Source organism: Mustela putorius, unplaced genomic scaffold, assembly GCF_011764305.1.
Source record: "Mustela putorius furo isolate JIRA1106 unplaced genomic scaffold, ASM1176430v1.1 tig00000407_pilon_pilon_pilon, whole genome shotgun sequence".
Lineage (NCBI taxonomy): Eukaryota > Metazoa > Chordata > Mammalia > Carnivora > Mustelidae > Mustela > Mustela putorius.
Genome location: NW_025421373.1, coordinates 3,458,070 through 3,464,987, shown reverse-complemented (window position 1 = coordinate 3,464,987; position 6,918 = coordinate 3,458,070). Strand labels below are relative to the sequence as shown.

The 6,918-nt window shown below is 36.3% G+C and overlaps 1 pseudogene; it reads right to left on the bottom strand.

Moving 5' to 3' along the window:
• Window positions 1-826: 826 nt before the first annotated feature.
• On the bottom strand, window positions 827-5,303 carry LOC101675844 (annotated as a pseudogene).
• Window positions 5,304-6,918: the final 1,615 nt, after the last annotated feature.

Below are 6,918 nucleotides of genomic sequence, written 5' to 3'. Positions count from 1 at the left end.
CTATTATTTCTGTGGTTGTTGGTCTAACAAACCATTACCTAATTTAAGGCCACGAAGATGTATTCCTCTGTTTTTTGTCAAAGTCTTATATTTTAGCCCCTACATTTAGGTCAGTGATTAGTTTTGAGTTAATTTTGATGTCTGGTATGAAAATGTGGTCCAACCACATCTATTGTTTGTGAGTATCCTATTGTTTTGGTAATTTAATTGAAAAGACTGTTCTTTCCCTATTGAATTATTTAGGGAGATTTGTCAAACATGAATTGACCATGAATGTTACAGCTTATTTCTGGATTACCGATTCTATTACATTTATCTATATGTATATCTTTATGCCAATACCACACAACCTAGATTATTGTAACTTCGGTTTAAGTTTTGAAATCAAAAAGTGTGAATTCTCGAGCATTGATACTCTTTTCTAAAGATTGTCTATTCAGTGGCTCTTGAATTTCATATGAATTTTAGAATTGCCTTATCAATTTCTTTTTTTTTTTAAAGATTTTATTTATTTGACAGAGAGAGACACAGAGAGGGAACACAAGCAGAGGAAGTGGAAGAGGGAGAAGCAGACTTCCTGCCCAGCTGAGAGCCCAATGCAAGGCTCGGTCCCAGGACCCAGGATCATGACCTGGGCCAAAAGCAGATGCTTAACAACTGAGCCACCCAAGTACCCCACCTTATCTATTTTTGATTTAAAAAACAAAAAACAAAAAACAAAAAAACAAACAAACAAAAAAAAAACCAGCTTGGATATTGGTAGGTAAGGATTGCATTGAATCAATATATATATATATATATATATATATATATATATATATATATATTTTTTTTTTTTTGCCAGGAAAATCTGACTTTTATTTCTTAAATACTGTGAAGGAAGATGGGGGAAATGGTCCCCTAGTGAGGGAGGGCCATAGGGCAAAGAGCTAGGGATCTAGGGATCATCAGCAAAGGCCCGGTGGGCATTAGGGAAGCGCTGGGGACTGTAGTTGGGGTCTTCCTGCAGTCGCTTTTGGATATCAGCCCGGAGCTGCTGCCTGTAGCTTTCCTGAACCTCTGGTGCCTCCAGGTCCCGGCTCAGGCTCTCAGGGCTCGTCAGGGGCCGAGCTCCGGCTGCCTTAGCTGCCCGGCTCACGGCCTCTGAGAGAAGCAGCTGGGGGCCCTCACCCTGCATCGTCTTACGTCTCTTGGCAGGCATACCACTGAGGTAGGCATCGCTCAGGGGGGGGGGGGGGTTGCGGCTCCACCTTCCGCTGGCTCTGAATGTCCTGCTGGATAATCGGAACCCACTGTGGGGGGGACTGCAGCTGCCCAAGGCTCTGTCTCAGCTGAAGCTCCATCCTGCTCGTCACGGGAGCCGCCACCCTCAGGAGCAGGAGGTGGCCCTCGGGACATGGCCTCTTCTGCCGTAGTGCCCGGGGCCGGGGAAGCATTCTCCCGCTGAGGCTCAGGGGAAGTTCTTTCTGATCCCTGAACTTCCATTGGCTCCTCAGGAAGGGGCTGGGGGGGGGGGGAATCACCGACCCTGCGAACGTATCTGAGGATGGCATCAGGGCCCACGGGCATGTGCTCCAGAACCACCTGAAGCCTCAGTCCCATCATAGTGGTCAGCCAGCTCACCAAGGATGGGTTCACCCCACGAGACATGCGACGAATTCGGCCATTGATGACTGCAGCCAGTTCCATCTGCTGTCCCCCCAAGCAGTGCAGGTTGAGGGCCAGGCATTCAAACAGGCCCTGGTTACACAGCTCCAGCAAACGGGCCCCAAATCCACTAAAAAAAAATCATTGAACAGTACATCAGAAACTAATGATGTAATATATGTTACCAATTGAATTTAAATTAAAAAAAGAGAAAGACAGTTATAGAAAAAAATAATGAATATGTGTCAGAAGAAATGTTTAATCTCCTTTGTCATCAAAGAAATAGAAAATATAAAATACTAAACTAGCAGAGATTTTCTTAAAATGATAACACTTTGAATTGTCATAGGTGAGGATAAGTTGACCTTCCTATATATTGCTGATAGACTGTAAATAAAAGCATTCTCATATGTTAACTAAATTGGATTTAAATAAAAAAATGTTCTGGAGAGTAATTTGAAAATGTGCATCAAAAGCCTTAAAAACTAATTTGAGTATTGTCATGTAACAATAGACATGGGATATTCATGAATATAAAATTTATTTAAAAAAAATTTAGTTTTTATCTTACTTTTTTCATATTTTTTCTGAACAATTTAATTCTTTTTCATTCTATTGTAAATGGGTTTGTTCCTAATCTAGGGCATACAGCATTCAGTCTTTCCCCATGAACTTTGATATGAGCTGTGAATTTTTTGTAGGTTTTTTTTTAACAAGTTGAAGTATTTTGCTTTTATTCCTAGCTTTTGGAGTACCTTTATCATTAAAGGGTGTTGGATTTTGGCACATGGTTTTTCTGTACCTACTGAGATGATTTTGTGCTCTGTTTGTCATTTAACTCACTAATCTATTTTGTTATATTGATAATTTTCATATATAAAATTGACAACTCATTCTTTGGATGAAGCCCACTTGGTTTTATATAATATTTTTATATGTTGTTTGAATTCATTTTGTTAGTAATTTTTGAAGGTTCTTTGTATATATTTAATAAGAATGTTGGTCTGCAGATTATTCTTATGATATCCTCATACTAGAAGGAAGTAGTCACCTGTCTTATATCTATGACAAGAACATATTTTTCACACAAATTCATGAGTATATCTGTTTTGATCATAATACAAGCAGAAGTAATGTAAATTTATATTAATGCCAGAAAATTAATTATCGTTCTGAGGTGTTTCTTGGGAATGGAAGATAAGCATGTAATTTTATATGAAAATTAATGTTTAGAAAAATTATTATCTTTTTTATGGGGCTTTATTTTAAAAAAGATTTTTCTCTTTTAGCCTTGTTATTTTAAATTCAATAAATTTAAAATATATATCTAGGGGAGTGTTTATATCTCATATGCACTTGGCCCATAAACATTATTTAAATTATACAAGTTTTTACAATAGGGCATTACTTCCTAACCTTTCAACTAAAAAATATAAATAATTGATTCTGGCATTTTGTACATTTTAATATATACAAGCCTCGCAATATCAAACTCTTACCATAACTGATCATTAACACTCAGGAATGTTTTATGTTGGAGGAAAAAAAAAAGTTGACTATCATTGAATGGAAAGCAGAAACATGATTATACTTAGAAAATAAAAGCAGTAAATGGTTCATTTGCTCTCTTTCCATTTTCAGGATTGTAATAAAAGTGCCAACTAGATTGATACTTAGGCAAACAGTACATGCAATAAAGTTAAGATTACTGGAGGAGATGCATTAATATACCACATTCTTCTTTGAGTCTGCTTTTCTATTTCAATTTCAAGCATACCTCGGTATTTTAATTTCAGTTATAGATACTCATTTAGCTTCTGATTCAAAGAGAACTCCTTTTCTATAAAATAAATGTTAACACTTCAAAGTTATTTCATTTTACCATGCTTTCTTAGATTTTAATCTTAATATTTTTAAAAAAGCATATTTGAAAGGAGTTACAGTCTTGTATATTGTACAAAGTACTGAATGCTTTCCTGTTTACACGTTATTAAGCTGCTGTAGCAACAGCTGCATGGGATTCAGCAGAACATATGGTGTTGATTCTTTTTCTTTTTTAATGAAAATCTGATTTATAAATCTCTTGCAACAAACTGGTGATGAGATGGTTAGCAAAGCTCTAACACATATTACTTGATATTTAAAAATGCCACTTTTTTTTCTTATGAGCAAAAGGGTGATGGAATTATAAAGATATGTTAAAAGAAAAGAGGAAATAAAATGAAAATAAAAAAGAGAGAAAATGTAGAATTACAAGTTAATACCTCCTGTAATGAGTTTCACAAAATAACAAATTTATTTTTATGGATTAAATAATTATTTAAGTAGTTTTTTTAGTTTTCTAAAAATTTAAAAGTAGTAAGGGTTTGATGAGGTATTTTTGTGTGTTTTATTGTTGGAGGTTAGGGAGGGAATACAGCAGCTAATGAAAACCTATGCTTTTTCAGGATGTATAAGATGTAAGATATTTCAAATAAGTGTGTTTATTTTTTTAAAGATTTTATTTATTTATTTGACAGAGAAAGAGAGAAAGATCACAAGTAGGCAGAGAGGCAGGCAGAGAGAAAAGGGGAAGCAGGCTCCCTGCTGAGCAGAGAGTCCGATGCAGGGCTCAGTCCCAGGACCCTGAGATCAATGACCTGAACTGAAGGCAGAGGCTTAACCCACTGAGCCACCCAGGTGCCCCTCAAATAAGTGTGTTTAATATGAGCTATGCAACCTTGCACATAGAGAAGAATTGCATTATCAATTAAATAAAATGAAAAGTGTTGTACAGACTCTGGAGTATACATATTCCACGAACAAAATCTTAATGAAACTTGCCTTTCTGACTCATAAATTCCTATTTTTTTCTATTCCTATGGCATTTATTATTTTACAGATTAACCAGTGATTTGATATGGTTCCAAATCCTTCCTCTCATGTAAGAAATGATTCTAAGTAGCTTCTTCTTTTAACTAAAATGTTTCCCTAAGGACCTATACTTCAAGATTCCTTGTTATAATACCTGGAGTCTTTCCACTTAGAGGGACCATTTGAAAGATGTTGTAATGAAAATATATATTATCAATAGAAGATCTAATAAAGGGAGAAACCATCCTTTGCCTCTAAAGTGGTATAATGCAGGTGTTTTAAAAAAAAATAGGTTTTCCTATATGTTCATATATGCAGAAAATCTTGATTTCCCATGTAATAAGCTTTAAACCTCCATTACCACCACAAAACTGATACATTTTGTTATCAAAGATACTATCATAACCTATACATCAGTCCTCCTCACAAACTACACTCCCATAATTACTCATGGTGGTACCTTATTTTTCCCTTGTAGATTATGGATTAGGAATTAGAATGTCTCTTCAGATCCATTTAGTTGGTGCCAAGCCTTCTCATGTTCTTGCAGTCGGATCTCGAGAATAATGGGAATGGCAGTTTTTATTTTTAGACTAATCTCTTTAACCTTTCCAGTTTCCACTTCTTCTTTATTCAGAGTAAGTCTCCATCCCACTATTCTTGCTAAAGAAGGAATTCCACGTCCTGGAAGAAGCTTCCTCACCCTAACTTAGATGTGTCAAAACATGTCTGAACAGTAGAGTACCTGAGCATCCTTCAGTCACAGCTGGTTAACGCCAGTACGTACAAGAATACTCAAATCAGTATCAGACCTGTAAGAAATAACACATTTAGAACAGGCAAAGAAGAGGATATTTTTTTAAAAAAGAAATATAGTAACTAATATCTAATATCGAGTAGTGTATTTTTACTTATTTTGTTTGCAATAAAAAACACAGATCTTATTAAGCCGAGCTTGTATTTATAGGTTTTTCCAATAGAATTCATGGTACATAGAAATGACCAGGCACTATCATTGTTCTGGTTGTCCTTACCATTATATCCACCATCACTGAAAACAAATAATTTACAGTTATTGACCTGTACAGAAAAGGAAACAGTATCAAGAGAGGAAACTAATGAAATATTAAATTAAATCTTGACAGCGGGCTCTTAGAGATAGTAAAGGAATTCTGTTTATAATTTAAAAAACAATATATTTAACATCTTTTCTCATTTATTGTATCTGCTAGATCTATCACATGAGACACCTGCCCCAACTCTTATTCTCAGCACCTAGAAAACATGATCTAGGTGCATTTATGCCCTTTTCTTTGTTCTCTCTCTCTTTCTCAGTGTTTTAGAGGCTTTCCAGTATAGTTGTCTATAATTCCAGAATGATTTGAATTAGCTTTTTTTGAATTTCATTTTAGTGCATCCCAAGAGACTGACATTGATCAGCCACAGAGAATCTGTCTTTTAAATCTAAGACTAAGTAAAAGTCTGTGAGTGATTATGTGAATATGCTGTGTTTGCCCCCAACATAGTTGCTGTCAGTATTTTCTTTTGCCATATTGCATTAAATTTAACCTGCTGCACTGATAACCAGTATCAGGTACTACATGCAGGATAGACTCTAAAGACCCCATACCAACACCTATGGGGAGCTAACTAATGGAACTGTCCTCATATTATACTGCTGAGACAAGATTTTTTTTTTTATAAATAAGATACTATTCATTTTATAAAGCACTTAATTTTTTAAAATGGGGGAAACACAAATTCATTTAATTGCAGAGGTTGAGAATGATTTGGGAGAGAGTGATGTGAAGTTCTTTTAATTTATTGCAGTACTGGAAGACTTCTTCACCAAGAAGTGCCATTTGTTTAGCTTTAGTGGCTCTCATAGGTGTAAAATCTCTTGTTTCTGGGACTGTGACCCTCCCTTCCAATTCCATTCTTCATTGACACCTGAGTGCTCTCCACTTGGGTCTAGATTCCAAGGCCAGGGCAATCTAGATGGGGCTTTTCTCACTTGAATATGAAAGTGAGGATGAGGGGCGTTTGGATGTCAGTCCAGGTCATGATCCCAGGGTCCTGGGATCAAGTCCCACATTGGACTCCCCACTCAGCAGGGAGTGGGGAGTCCAATGTGCAGCAGCTGCCTCTCACTTTGCCCCTCTCCTGCTCATGTGTGTGTGCACACATGCTCTCTCGTCCTTTCTCTCTCTTTCTCAAATAAATAAATAAAGTCTTAAAAAGAAAAAAAAAAGAAAGAAAGTGATGATTATTCTTATAAAGTGGTAGATTTAACTGAGTATACAAGAGGACACCACTGGTGGAGCTGAGTCTTTGGCCACAGTTCAGTATCTGTGGTAGAAAAATGCCTTGTAACCACCTAGATTTAATAGGTGGAGTGACTGGCTGTTGTACAGGGTT